This window comes from Lissotriton vulgaris, chromosome 7 (assembly GCF_964263255.1).
Source record: "Lissotriton vulgaris chromosome 7, aLisVul1.2, whole genome shotgun sequence".
In the NCBI taxonomy this organism is placed as follows: domain Eukaryota; kingdom Metazoa; phylum Chordata; class Amphibia; order Caudata; family Salamandridae; genus Lissotriton; species Lissotriton vulgaris.
The window spans coordinates 105083518-105099402 of NC_141695.1; positions in this window are offsets into that span (position 1 = coordinate 105083518).

Below are 15885 nucleotides of genomic sequence, written 5' to 3' on the forward strand. Positions count from 1 at the left end.
GATGAGTTGGGGCGGTTCACAAAAGGGAAGGTGTCCAGAGGATCCCTGCCTGTTTACCACATATATGCCACCGCAAATAATAACTACAATCCTAGTCAGGATGACCAATAGAGTAACTAACTTTAGCTCAGCTCAGCCCCCATTATCCCTTGAAGCTTGTTGTGCCCCAGTAGCGCACATAGAAGGTCTGTTTTATGCCCCTTGGAGTCCACTTCTTTGCCCTGGGTACAAGAGGGAGAACAGACAAAAGAAGGGGCAGACCCAAGTGTTATCTACATCTGCCTGTGACGGAGTAGGCCCCTTTGAAGTTAATTAAGTCTCAGGGTGCAGTCTAGATTCTCACCCTGCCAGAGTAAAGAACACCCTCCCCAATCTGAAGTTTGTCTCAGTTCTGGGAGTAAGTCCACACCTCATCAATTGAGCCATTCAGATCCTGGGTGACAGTTGAGGACTCATGCGAATGGGCTTCTAGGGGCTTTAGAAGGTAACAGGCAGCTTTTTAAAAACAACATTTTCGGAAATATGTGTTACAATATGAGTTTGACAAAGAATTGGGCTTGTAATAGATATGTTCTAAATTCCCAGAATGAGCCCAGTAGCTTAGTTCCAATGTGGCGGTACCAATATTACATTTAATACTGTATCCCAATACTTTTCTATGGACCAGCTAACCCACTTACAGTGAAAATAGCTGTTTGTGCCTTTTCTTTTTTTTTTCTTTTTTTTTATTCATCATCATTTCATAATTTCATGATTTCATTATTACACAGAATGGATACAGTAACTCATATATTTTCAACTTTAAAATCAAAGCAATGAAGATTACAAAGCATACAGATTTAATGTTTAAACACATAAAAATATCTTAATCGCCATATCAAATATAATCCATTCTTGAACCTCCCTGATGTGCGGGGGATATCGTAGTACATGCCCTTAATATAGGTGTCAAATCCACCCTTAAGACAGCTCTTTTCTCCTCCTATCAATCTTGCATTCTTTCTCCCTAGAGCCCAACCCTATGGAAATATTGCTCTTATCGCTTCCCCTCTAATTTCTCTCCATCCTTTGTTTCCACTCTAAGACTGGAGCCCATATTCGTTTCCCCGATTGCTTTGCCTTCCGTCCTTTCTTTTCATATAATGCCTTCTCTAGATTGTGTGTGGCTAATAATCGTGTCATCCATTGTTGAAACGTTGGAGGGTTTGGACCTTTCCAGAGGTAAGCAATGCATATCCTGCTTATGGTCACTGACAGAAATATTAATTCCCGGTGGGCTACGGGGACCCCTTCTCTAGTGACTCCCAATACCATCACTTTGTTCGTTAAGCTTATGGGTATCCCCAATGATCTATCCATAAACTGTTCTATTGAGCTTTTGAATGGGTCTAGAGTAGGGTATGAAGCAAACATGTGAATTGTATCTGCTTCCATGCTTTGGCATCGCTGGCAGCTTATACCATTTGTTCCCCCCCCCCAGCTTGCTATTCTATGCGGTGTGTAATATAGCTCAAAAATGGTCTTCTAGTATTGAGCCTGGAGGTTCGCTACTTTTAATACTGTGTTTAAGCGAGTTTTCAAACTCATTACAAACTGTATTTAATTTTGTTTTCCATTTTTCAGAGACTTTAGCCCGATTATCTTCCTTATGCTGACTTAATTCATCGTATATCTGTGAGATCGAGCAACCCTCCTCGCCTTGCAATCGCTCCATAACTTCTTCTCTTTTAAAGTTCATGTTACCCCCTTGCTTCTTTAGCAAAACTAATCTGATCTGCAGGTATTTATAAAAATCCCTGCGCTCTATATTATACATCTGCTGCACCTTATCAAACGTAATTAAACCTGTAGAGTCAGTAAGATCCATCACAGTTTTTACCCCCAACCTGTCCCATCATTTCATAAGATTGTCGTGAAACACCTCCGGTAATGAGGGGTTCTTGAATAGGGGAGTATAAAAATTCATTCTCCCAAATGCCATCTTTTTCCGTACCGAGGTCCAGACTGATATTGCGGCCCCCAAAGTCTTGAACTTTACTTTCTTATAATAATTTGATTCGCTAAACGTTAACAACCATTTGTTGGCCTCCGTTATTATAAGTTCATATATATCTGGGATGCCCTCGTTACCCCGCCACCTATCTTCAGTATTAGCACCCAATAATCCTCTGGTATAGTGGAGGACCGCCGCCCAGTAATATGCCTTAAAGTCTGGTGCTGTCAAGACCTCCCGATCTTTTGATAGGGACAGAAACTTAATAGCCCTTCGCGTTTTGCCTTTTGCCCAGATGAAGCGATTAGCGACTCCCTCAATTTCTTTAAACCAATTACTATTACATTTCAGTGGAATTGTCCTAAAGAGATAAAAAAACTTTAGGTAAAGATACAATTTTTATTATATTACAGCGACCTATTATTGTCAAGTGTAGATTGTTCATTCTTTCTAAATCGTTTTTAGATTTTTGAATCAAAGGGGCCAGATTTTTTACCACAATCTTTGTTAGATCAGACATTATTGTTATTCCCAAATACACCGCTGAGTCTGTAACTCTATGATCTGCCAATGTGATTTTATTATTGACCACGATTTGCGTCTTGCCTTGATTACGTTTGTGACCAGATAATGCCCCGTAAATTTCTGCTTCGCTTTCTATTTCCACCTGGGCCGCGGCAGGATCTGATGATGTAATTGCTAGATCATCTGCATAGCCCAGTATTTTAGTATGATGGCCGTTCAGTATTATTGGTGAGATGTTCCTATTTAATTCTATTCTCCTGATGAAGAAGTCGATGTAGAAGGCAAAAAGAAGCGGGAACAAGGACACCCTTGTTGGGTTCCCCGCCCAATATTGATTACCCCACTAACCTCACCCATTGCTCTGAGTTCGATCTTTGGGTTTATATATAAAGCCTGCAAAGCCCCTATACATCCATTTCCAATATTTGGTTTCTCTAATGCGGCCCACAGGAAACCCCACGAGACCCTATTGAAAGCTTTCTCAGCATCTAGCAATATAAGGGCCATAGGGTCTCGTGAGGCTGCCGTGCCATCGAATAAAATACATACCCTCCTGATATGGTCTGCCGTACCCCTCCCGGGAATGAACCCGTGCTGTCTGGGTGAGATAATCTTGCCAACTATCAAACTTAGGTGATTTGCAAAAATTTTTGAGTAAATTCATGTTCACGAGGATTATCGGTCTGTATGACCCTGGATCTGTTGTTTTTATTTTTTTTTCAAGAATACAACCATCGTGGCCTCCCCCCACGATGATGGTGGTGCTGCTCCCCTCTGTGTATGGATCATACGTTTACTAATGTCCTCTCTTAATATAGGAAAACATTTATTGTAAAATTTGATTGGAATAAGATCGGGGCTAACCGCTTTCCCGGCAGGGAGATCATTAATTGCTCCCTGTATGTCCTCAGGGGCGAAACTAGCCTCCATAGCACCTTTGTCCTCCATTGTTAGTCTCTCTATTAGCGCAGATTAAAGGTAGTGCTCTATTTCATCTCTGCTCGCCCCCTATCTAAGTTATATAGCTTCTGATAAAATTCGTGGAATATCAGGCAAATTTCCTTAGGGGTGGTAGCTGTTACCCCAGCCTCTGAAACTAGCTCTGGTATTTCCCCTCTGGTTGCAGCCTGCCGAGTTCTGATCGCTAATATACGCCCAATTTGCTCGCTATATTCGTATTGATCCTGCTTCCAGGCTAAGAATATTCTAGCCGCCTTCGAGGCGAACGATTCCCCTATTGCAGCCTTAGCTAAGGCCAAATTCTGTATCATCTCTGAGATATCTTGCTTCGCACCGATTGCTTTGATCAGCTCCTCTTCTAATGTAGTGATTGTTCTTATCTTCCGCTCTATCTCAGCTTTCTCCGTCTTGTTACGTCTGATTGAAAAACTCATGGTCTCCCCCTGATGCCGGCCTTCAAAGCATCCCAGACGACCCCAGCTGCGCAGACCCTCTGTTTATTTCAAGAAATTGCTTGAGCCAGCCTTCCATATGTGACACATATTTGCTATCCTGTAATAAGGCTCTCTCAAATGACCAGCTGGTAGGTTGTGTCTGAGAATTTGGAACTGAGATATCTAGAATTAGGGGGTTGTGGTCCGACATTACCCGTGGCAACCTATTTATCTTGGAGATGGATATTAACGTAGGTGAGATCAGGAAATAGTCTAGACGTGCTACATCCTTGTGTGGTGCGGAATAATATGTGCTGCCTTCCCCCAATGCGTTCTGTTGTTCCCATATATCGATAAGTCCATTATCTTTCATTAATTGTATCAGAGCTCTGTGACTTTTTCTTTTCCGGCCTCTAAACCTAGCAGGATAATTTTTCCATAGACCATTTAGCCCATTTATATTCAGATCTCCGCACATTATTATTGGGAGGAGACAGTTGGCCATTTGTATATTAATTTTATTTAATATTTCTGACTCATCAACTGTAGGAGCATATACAGAGCACAACGTAAAATTCATTCACTGCACTTGACATTCTACCATGGCCCAGCAACCATAAGCATCTGCAAGCTATTTTTTTACTGTCAGCGCCTTGGCCCGAGCTAATATCGCCACCCCGTGTTCTAGTTCCTTGAGTTGTGCATGCTAAAAGCTGATATCCCAGATGAGCTAATAAAAACTTGTGAGAGACCTCAATGTGAGTTTCCTGTAAGCAAATTATATCTGCACGCACTGTTCTTAGATATTCTTTCACATCCCTGTGTTTCTTTGCATCATTTAACCCACATATATTAATGGTGACTATCCGCATGAAGTTTCTTTAATTTCGCGTTTTTACCTCCTGTGTACCCTATTCTGGCTTTCTTTGTTACTTGATAATGATGATTTTATCTTTCTTTTTTCCCCCGCCCTCAACCCCACCCCTCTCAGCAGTCCCTCCCCCCACATTCCCCCCACCCACCCTCCCCCGCCAAATGAAGCAAGCGGACTTAAGGTCTCTATGATGAAGTCTTAGACTCGGTTTCCCTTTGCCGTGTTTTTCGTACTTTTGATACTTTGTGGTGTGCTAGATATTCCTTCCCGCTGTGTTGCCCCCTAAACCGTCATGCCCCCGATTGTGTACTAAGCTGTGCCACTTTCTGCCCCCCTTTCTGCTCCCCTTTCCCCTTTTTTCCCCACCCCCTTCACTTACATATGAATTCACTTCAACCTACACAACCTACTCATATAGGTACAGAGTTACTGTTACATGAGAATGACTAAAAGTGAACATCCATGACTACCACCCATCCTTTCATCAAAAAGTCTTGCTTCCATTTCCTGACTTTAGCGTGTCCATATAGGCTTTGGCTTGTATCTCGGATGTGAAAACTCTGGTGCTGTTTTTATAGATGATCTTCAGCCTCGCAGGGTTCATTAGATAGGCCTGTAGGCCCATCTGACGACACGGTTCCACCAGTTCCCTCAGTAGCCAGTGCCTCTCAACTGTTATATGGCAATAGTCAGGGGTGGTAAAAAAGGACTGGCTCTCGAAGGATCGTTTAGCGTTCGGACCTACTTTGGAATATACCTCCTACCTCAATAGGGAGTTACCAAAGTATACTAATATTGCTCTTGGTCTTACTGTCCCTTCTTGAGCTCTGGGCTGATTCTTCTTCAAGGCCAGCGGAAAGCGGTGGGCCCTTTGAACTTCTCTTTCCCACTCCCAATGACTTAGTTCCGGAAAAGCACCTTTCATTAGTTTCAGGACATAAGCCCTGATATCGTCACCTTCTGCCCCTTCCTCCATTCCCAGGACCCTGAGATTATTCCACCTATGGCGATTTTCCAGATCTTCAAGTTTCCACTGCACATCCGAAAATTGTTTTTCATAAGTGCTGAGTTTGGCTAAGTCTTTTGCCTGACAATCTTCCAAGAGGCTTGTGCGATCTTCCAATTGGGCCACTTTCGTATTGGTATCTGTGCAGACTTTTGCCAACTTTCTTACAGACCCTTGTAGATTCTTGGTTGCCAGCCTATTCTTATTTCCTTCTGTTCTTGTCTCTTCTTGAAGTTGTTTAATTGAGTCAAATATCATCCGGAGTGAGGGGGCTTCATCATCTGCCCCTGCCGGTGCCTGTGTTGTAAGCTCTGGGTAAACGTTCCTGGTAGCTGAGTAGTCCCAGTTCAAAGCTGCTTCCGAGTTGGCTCTGCTAGCCCGGCGTTGTACCATATTTCTTCTACGCTTGTTGGGAGGGGGGCCATGTACCTCCGCCACAACAATTTGCTTAGGCTTACTTTTCTTAGCAATAGCTACAGGGGGTGTTTGGGTGACCAAATCGACAGTCATGCTACTAGCAGTTAAGGATTGGATGGCCTCCAAAGCCTGTTCAGGGAGCATAGAGGGGTTAGGGGTGATGTCCCGTAATAGTAGGGGGATCCCCTCTTGGGTAGATAAATTCTGGCTTCCAAGGCAGGGACTTTCACCTTGGGAGATAGGGTAGGGAATTATATCGCAGAGAGGTGTGTATTTCATATTTTCGATGGAACGACGGCGTTCTGCCCTACGCTTCTCAAGGGAGGTTTCCTTTCCCCCTTCCCCCTTTGCTGATTTGAAATAGTTATCTAGTGTCCCAGTGTTACTACCCCCAGCCCTAGAAGGAGTTTCACATGGTGCCGAGGATGACATGGCCAGGTCCCAAGCACAATCCAGCTAAGGTACAATAAATACAGGCGAAAGAGTATGGTCCCAGCCCGGCCTCGTCGGCCCCGGACGGCCATAGACGGTCCCGCCCTTGTCCCGGTCTTCTCCCGGCTCGCTCCCACTGAGCGGGGAGAATAGTCAGTTTTATACTCGGTTGGTGCTTGCCACTTGGTTGGTGGACAGGGGGGTGTGGCCAGCGGGGAGAGCAGCCCAGGTGTGTTAATTGGGCGCGCAGGGGCTCCTGGTCACTGGAGTCCCTGCCTGCGTGCTCGCAGCCCCGCCGGCTTGCTCACCTGCCCGCGCCTCCTGTCCCCTAGCTCCCACGATGTCCACAGCCTCCTGTGCGCGAGGCGCTGCGGGACCCGCGAAGCGGGTCCGGCGAGGCAGGAAGCGATGGTAGAGTTCACCAGCCACGAACTCCTCTGGGAACACAGGACTCCCTTCCAGTAGACAACGATGATCCAAGCGGGCAAGCAAAAAGAAAGGAAAGGGTTCCCATATTAGTTTTCTCCAGGGAATGGGAGTCTCTCTGTTTTCTTGACAGCCTCTTTTTCCTTATGACTGTATCTTTGTCCTTTGGTAGGTTCCAGCGCCTACCTCCGAGCTGGAAATTGTGCTGGCGAATGACGGGCTCTCACTTTCATTTTCTTCACCTTCCGAGGAGGTGCCTTCTGATCCGTCCGTGACTGAATAGAAATTATCTCCTAAATCCTGGGTGTCCTCGGGCCCACTGGGGCCGCTACTTGCAGTGACCTCCTGCACTAGCATATTCGCTAACAGGTGTTCCCCACCTGGAGGATCTTCAAGGTTGGCAGTTCCCTTTTCTCCCACGCTAACCTCTTGTCAGTCTGGATGTTCTTCGGTTGATTCGTGATGATGGTTCACAGCTGTTATTTTATTACTCCCCCCCATCCTTATCCTTATTCGCAATATCTGCATTACTTTCACTGTCTTCAGTTATCTCGCCCCACTGTACTTCTGGGGTAATTATTTTCTGTCCTGCCCCAATAGAGGGCAACATTTAACCTACAGGTGCTGGGTTTCACTTTAGGTACCCTATAATACTACTAAAGTGTTTATAGGTAAGTTAACTATGTCAATTAGGGGTATGCCAATGTCATCATGTTGAAAGGTGAAGCACAGGCACTTTACTCCTGGACAGCGGGCGGTAAAGTGCACCGAAGTCTACAGCCAGCACAAACAGTCAAGGCAAAAATGTGGGTGTGTACCAGGTAAAATATGTTTTTTTCCAACAGGTACAAACTGCTTTAGAAAATAAATCCAATTTTGGAAAGCACCTGCAAGAAAAAGGTCTGCTGTGCCTTAAAGGCCATTAGAAGCCAATAACAGGGGGTCACAAATTGTGGCCTGCCTAGTTAACATTTAAAACCCCATGTTAATGTTCAATTTACAATGCAACCTATTAAAATATAGATTGTATTAGATAATGCATTCCCATTCACAAACCAGTTTGTGTGTAAAACCTGGCTGGTGAATGGGAAGGGTGCATTTTGGCCAAAGATTGCCACTTTATTTGATATTCATGCTGGAATAAAATACATCAAGCCTCTGCATTTTGAGCAAGAATCTTTAAATAGACCTATGATATATTGGGGACATAATTAAAGAATGAATTCATCCCTAAAACTTTTGTAATCCCTGCTATACACATGGGCAAGGGCTGGTGCAATTGTGGGGTCAGACCTCTGCGATAGTGTCATGAACAGACACCCGCTTGGGCACGAGTATGGGGCTAAGCCATTCAGAAGCTAAAGAATAAACAGGCTGAACCTCTCAGAATAAAGACTGTACAGATGTTTTTCTATTTCAAGAGAGTAAAAGCATTTCAAATAGAACATTTATTCATGCCCTCGTTATGAAATAGTTTTAGACCTAGACTTAAAATTAAAAGGAACCCAAAACCTTTTTTAAAAATCAGTGGCAAATGTAAGAATATTAGATTGGAATTCAAAGCTCAAGGTTTTTTTTTGATTAAACATCAGGAGACTGAAGGTTTAAGGGAGACCAACCATTTTATATTTCCAAAAGTCGTTCTTACCTTTTTGCCAATGAAGTGCCGGGAGAAATTGCAGCTCACTAGGTTTGTGCACTGAGCACGTCAAATAAATCCTGATTTGACTCCTTAGGACAAATATGACAAAGTTCAGGCTGGAATGCTGGGTTTCCGTAGGAAGGGAAACTGTAACTGCCATCTGTTTCCCCAAAACCTGGAGTGTCAGAGTTCTTTGCTTGTAATAATGAAAATCCACATCAGAGAAATAAAGAGACTTCATACAACACTCTGGTAAGATGGCCTTTCAGCTTACAAGAAGTATTTCTTCTTTTAAAATAAACATGATAGAACCCATTTTACCTTTTTGCCACCAAGAAGTTGGGCCATGCTCAAATTGATGGTGTAATCAAGCTCATTGAGTGCTCAGTTTCCCCATGCAAAAGACACACAGGTGTATGCCCAGATGTGCTCTCCATGCCACTGAAGTCACCGGAGTTAAGCTATCCTGGCTGATGAGGGGTAAAACTCTGAAAACGGTCCTAGGATGCTTGTTTCCAGCCCAGGGAGCACCTGGCCTGGCAGTTCGGGCTGGACTGTTCCCATTGGGCACAGGGTAAATACTGATTTGCATATGGCTGGATCCATATTGCAATGGCCTGGTGAGCAAACAAATGATAAATTTAGGCCCAGATATCTGTACTGGGGTGAATGTATGACATTGTTCTGAATTCTTTCCATCAATTGTTGTTTCTGCATTTGTCATCCCGAATGGGACGGGTATGCCCAGACATGGGTGCCATGCTCTCCATGCCACTTGAGTCAAGCTATCCTGGCTGATGAGGGCTGAAATCCTGAAACCTGTCCTAGGATGCTTGTTTCCAGTCCAGGGAGGACCTGGCCTGGCAGTTCAGGCTGGACTGTTCCCATTTTTTTTTTGGCAGATTTATATAGTGCAAACTTGACCCGAAGTTATTGGGGCACTTTACTTGAGCACCAGTTACGTTACACAAGGACGCATTCTTTTTTTTTTTGGGTCAGCACGTGGAGAATCACAGGATGTGGAGTCGACCCGAGGCTCGAACCTTGCTTTCCCAGCTCCAACGTCAGCAGTCTAGCTGTGAGACCACATCCTCTCCCTATTGAGCCCAGGGTCGGGACTGATTTGCATATGGCTGGGTTCAAACTAGATTGGCATGTGGAGAAAAAAACACGATGGATTTAGGCTCCGATCTCTGTACTGGGGTGAATGTAGGACATTGTTCTGCGCTGTGTCCATCAATTGTTCTTTTTGACCTCAGGGGGGGCCATGTGTTTAGCAATAAATGCCCGGTGGTAGTGAGAGAATTCGAGGAGGCGATCATGGGTTGTAAGGGCGCCAAAAACGATTGTCCCACAGGGCACCACCAGCGCAAAAGCCGTGCAAGGTTATTGGTTCTTGCTTGCCAGAAGAGAAGAGGAAGAGAAATTGACAATGGTAGGTGCAAAAGAAAAATGTTTTCTCCTCAGTGGCTGACGGGTAGCTCAGCATTACAACCTTCCACCTCCACGCAGTACTTGGAGCTAATTTATTGCTGAAGTTAACGCCTTTCTACCGAATTATTTTATGAAATCATTGTTGCCATGGAACCACCTCTGTGTCACAGAAGTCTAATTTACCTAGCACGTCTAAATTGGGAGATGATATGTTCTGAGCCTATTGTGTTTCTATTTCTGACATGACAGAGGTGTGCGTTGGTGTTTCCTTCACCAAAACGTTTTATTTGGGTGATAAAAGAAGTACATTCATATGTAGGCAATCAAAATGGTTTCTCAAAAACATGTCATAACACTTTTACGGAGTTTCCTTACATTATATTGCACAACTGCTCACCAGCTTAAAACTTAGCCCGCCCCCACCCCCCACCCCAAAAAAAATATTATTAATGACATAGGCGAAGTCTAATGCATTTGCCAAAGCCTGTTTTTTGTTTGGTTTTTGTTTGCAAGTTAGAAACCTGGAAAAAATGCAAGAAACTCAACATCGGAGTCAACTAGGAACGCAAAATACAAAGATACATAGAAAATACTGCCTGGAAGTGTTAGGTTCAAAGCCAAGACAGGCTGTTGTTCTACCATTCGCTATTGTTAAAGGGCGCATGGATACAGAAAGGGGGCTTAGTTTGTCTGGGATGTTTAAACCTCCTTAACAATGTATGCTTTTCCATTTTTAAATGATCGCACATTACAGCCATTTTGTCTATGTCGAATCAGTTGTCTACCAAATCTTGCCCTTCGATTTATGGTGTGTAGACTGATCACACCATCTGGGCAAACTAGTCATTAACACCAGTAGTTCACTCATTTTGATAAATCTATATCTATTAGAGAACCTTTTGAATAGGAGACGAGGAAATAAGAATTACTACACCAAGAATATACTCGATTTGGAACTCGTACATATTCTCAGACGTGTACTTTCATACAATTTGAAGAAAATCGCATTTTCGTATTTTTGTGTACAAAGGCACCTGCCAGCTCGCACACATCTGGGCAATGACAGTGTCTCGTGTAATTGTTGATATGATCGCCACCTGGTGGCTGCTACTGAGAAAGTCATCCATTGACCAGGTCAATCTCTGAAGCTAGTTATCCTCATATGAAGTGCAGCGTTTCTTGCATTGTGTCGCATTATAGCGTTTGTATAGCGCTTAGTATCCCTATGTGAGGTCTTGAGACGCTTTACCACATGATTTGCACGCTACGACGCGGCGGTGTGTGGTTGGAACTTTGTTTTATTTGATTTGCGTCTATCTCAAGAGTGTACCTGTGTCACTCATGATGACCAGCGGGCTGAGGTTATCCTGTCATCGGGGAGCGGTCTTGGCGATGTGATGGATGCTGACACGAGAGAGACAAATGCACATTTTTAATACTTTGTGGTGCTATGCATCTCATGATTGTGCCTGCCGTTTGTGTGCTCTGAATCGCTTTCATTGCATTCATTTGTAGACATTAAAGTGCATGCTTTTGTTTATTATTCATGGAGTGTACATTGGATGTTCATTTTGGGTGTGTTTTGTTATTATAGTATAACATTAAGTCATATATTAAATAGAAGACTGAGTGATATATTTTAGGTCTGAAATAGGTGGGAAAAACAACGCATATGCTAAAAGATGCACAGCAAGTTACTGTATTTTAACTCATGCAAAGCAAGATTTGACGTTTAGCGGTAGTGTTGTGAAATGCATTTAAATTGAGTTTACAGTTATCACGGGAAAGAAACGTTCGAGCTTCTATGGAGAAGGAAGGACTGGAACCAAAGCTTTGCTGCCGACTCTAGGCCCTGGGCTGGTAATCGTGCTGGCCACTTATCTGAGCATAGAATGACAAGCATCTTCAATGCAACAGGTCTCACATATACGTGAGTTTGAGCTATTGACATTGTAAATTACAATGCCTTTTATGTTTTGTTTTTTAAAACATAAATAAAAGTCATTGTCATTTACAATACCAATAGCTTAAACTCTCACAAAAGCAAGACCTATTGTATTTAAAATGCTTGAAGGCAACGCTGAGTTGCCCCCTTCTGTCTCCCAGGGCCCCTGAAGAGCTCCCCATTTGACGATGGTCACAACTACGCACGAGAGACTCTTCTGCAGTAAGAGAAACTCATTAAAGAAAATAGTGCTTACAGACTGAAGAAGACGCACTGTGTAACAAAAGAAGTAAAAGGGCCATTAATGATGGGAGGTTACAAATGAAGACAAGATGGTAGTGAGGAGGGACTAACAAGCCTAATAACGAATCAGAAGCCAGCCTTTACGAAGGACAATGACAAATATGGGCGGAGAGTGGGCGGGGCTTCAAGTACATACTCCAATACAGCATGGCTCGCAGAGTAGCGCATGCGCTGCCCAAGTTTGACCTAAAAATAAAGACACTAGAAGGCCTTGTCTGACACACAGCGTACAGTAGCAGATTTTGGTAAAATATCATATGTGCAAGACATTTTAAGGCATTTGTGATACAGCGCTTTGATTTAGTGCTATAAAATTGAGGAGGGATTTACAACATAGATTAACTTAAATGTTGACAGTATCTTGTCATGATCTTTAATGTACAGTGATACTTGTTGTTCTTGATTGTAAAGTCAACAATTATTGTGGTGAACTGAATTGAATTGTGATACTGAACAAACAATGTTTACTACTAAAAGGAACTTGAATTGGTACAAGATTAATTTGTTTTTATTTTAATTGAGTTTGGTTTAATTCATTGAGAATTTATTCTCTTGGAACAGTGCACACTGCATGTAGGCCTCAGTCTACATTTCTAATAAGTCTCACAGGAATGATCATTGCTTAAGACACATCTCTCCCAGACAGGCGATGGAGGGAACGCGGGTCACAGACAGCTGGATTTTGTTTCTCATAATTATACATTGGCAAGGCCTGCATCCTGTAGAGGGCTAGGTTATCCAAGCTTCAGCAGCGCTTGCCTTGTTAACGTTAAACAAGTGTATCAGTGGTATGCTGTGAACTCTGTAGGTTCATTTATTGTGTTGATAGTTTCTTGGATCCAGCATTAGCCACAATCGTTTGATTTTATTTTAATGATCTTATATACTTATGCACAGGGGCTTTGAGCCAATCCTCTTCATCCATTGGTTTATTTTTGTGCCATTCACATTTCTCTTCCATGCATTGCAGTATACAGCATGGGGCAGTGGTTCAGCCCACTTCAAACATTGGCTAACTTCACTGTCAATGATGGCATTCTGCTCTTTCACAGAGAGCATGCCCATAAAGAAAGTAGTTCTCTTTAGGGTCTCCGCTATAGGATTGCCATCATGAGACGTCAAGTATGGAGATTTGCCAAGATGCATTGTTATATTATTCCTTTTTAGGTCGAGCTCTCGACCTATTGCTGCCAAGTTGCCTCTGAAGCGACCTACACAGATGGACGAGCGCCGATATCCTAGCGTGAACGCGCACGCCCAGCCCCCGGAGCCGTGCACATCTCTGATCTCAGTCAGCCATGCCTCTCTCAGTTCTCAGTTGCGCGCACACACACACTCTGCATACACACACGCAGGCACACACACACTGCATACACACACGCAGGCACACACACTGCATACACACACGCAGGCACACACACTGCATACACACACCCTCACCCCCCCCCCCCCCACCGGCTCACGCGCACACACACACAGTCACACACAGTGGCGTCACTAGGGTTGGTGTCACCCAGTGCGGTAACTCATGGTGTCACCCCCTCACGACTTACCCCATGGGCCTCCTTCGAGTCCGCAAGTGTGAGAGAGTTTGGAGCTTTATTGCTCTCATAAATCGGTAGGTGGGCTCCCACGCTGAGCACCTTTCAATAAACAGCTGATGGAAGGGATTTTCATATCCCGGCCTACTCAACGGTACGATTCCTGCGCCCACCATGGGGCCCCTGATCTTTGAGCTGCTCTGCAGAGAGATAATCAAGTAGACAGCTCAGAAAAATAAATGCTGAAAATTTGCAGAGCTGGGATGCGCTCGCAACAGAAAGCTGCTCCAGACATTTCACTGCAAGCTTTACAGCTAGCTACGGTCTTTGGCCTAATTTGTCGGCATTTAACTTCCATAAACTCTGGTGGAATACAGTACTTCCATGTGTCTCAAGTCACTGCACTTTGCCCTCTTTCTGTATGGTGACCTTGCCTGTGTCTTGAGATTACTATATGCTCGAAACTCATTCTCAAACTACATAATATATTTACATGCCACAATCAAGGCCTTGTATGATCGCGCATGTATTACATTTTGTGTTATTGCATTGCTTGCCGCCTACTCAATGTCACATGAATACAAGGGACCGCTAAAGAGAAAAGTGCCGCATTTGGGTAACATTAGAAAGGTTGAACAGGTACTGTTACAGCGGTGCAATTTTTCACTTCATGTGTACTCCAGAGCGGTAAAAATATATATTTTCGCGCGCATGGCAATACATGTATGCTGGTTCTTACTAGAAAGGGTTTAGAAGGTGGATTGGTGGGGGGGTGCAGTGGGGGTGGAAAATATTTTGTGAAGAACGTATCTTTTAGTGGTCACTCTGATGAGGTTCTAATGTAAGAAGCTGTAGCCTTAGATAATAGTTTAGGTTGGCGGGGGAGAAAAGTACTTTAACACGAGTGCTCAGTTTCTCAACATAAATCAGAAACAGTTGAAAAAAGATGTGGATCGAACTTTAGGCACAAAATAAAAATGGCAACTTGCAACTACTGGAATTAAAAACATTTCACTTGTGCACCTTAACAAATGATGCAGTATGCGGTTATACGAGACAGTGGCAATGGAAGTAGGTGTATTTTTTTTTGCAATTTATTCTCACCGGTGACACTTCTCTGTTCCCAGCAAAGGGCTGCCTCTGCGCAGGCCCGCGCCACACGAAGTCCCGCAAGGCCTCCAGTCACCAGGAATGACGCTGCTGCTGCTGCTGGCTTGTGTTAATTGCTGGGCCCGTTCCGCCTGTTGAACTAATAGCACCGGGAAAGAAGGGACGGGAGTGCAGAGCGCCAGCCCAGGGACAGCTTTATGTGACATCATGACATGCACTGCACAGTTTCAGTTTGTGCCCTTCCTTTGGAGCGAGAGTGCCAGGCGGTGCCAAGAGTTTAACTCGTGCTGTCCTCGCGCAGTCGCGCTGAATACAGGGACTCCGGAAATCCCAGAATGCAATGGGCCCAGGACGAAGAGTTGCAATAGCATTCTGTGCTGTTATTCGAGGCCAGTTCTATCAATAGTGAGGGAATAAAAGACTGCTTTTAAAGTCTGGCCCTTGAGGACATTTTTGGGTAAAATTTAACATGTGGGCTTTTCGGCAGATTAAAACGCTTTAGTAATGGGAACGGTAATATTTTGCATTTTGGTGTCACTCCCGTGATGGTGTCACCCGGTGCGGTCCGCACCCCCGCACCCCCCTAGTGACGCCGCTGGTCACACACGCGCAACCACACACTCGAAGTGCCCATCTCCTGTCTCGCTAGCCTGATGCACCAAAAACACAGTATTTACACGTCCCCCCCTACTCACCGGGCTGACTCATGAGTCCCCCGCTGCTCTCGAGTCCGGTCTTTCCTCCTCAGGTGTGCAGGGTTAGCGGCTCAGGCTCGGCAACAGCAGGCGACGCAGAAGGTGATGACGAGCTCCCTAGATGTCCGATGTGCATGCTCACGGCACA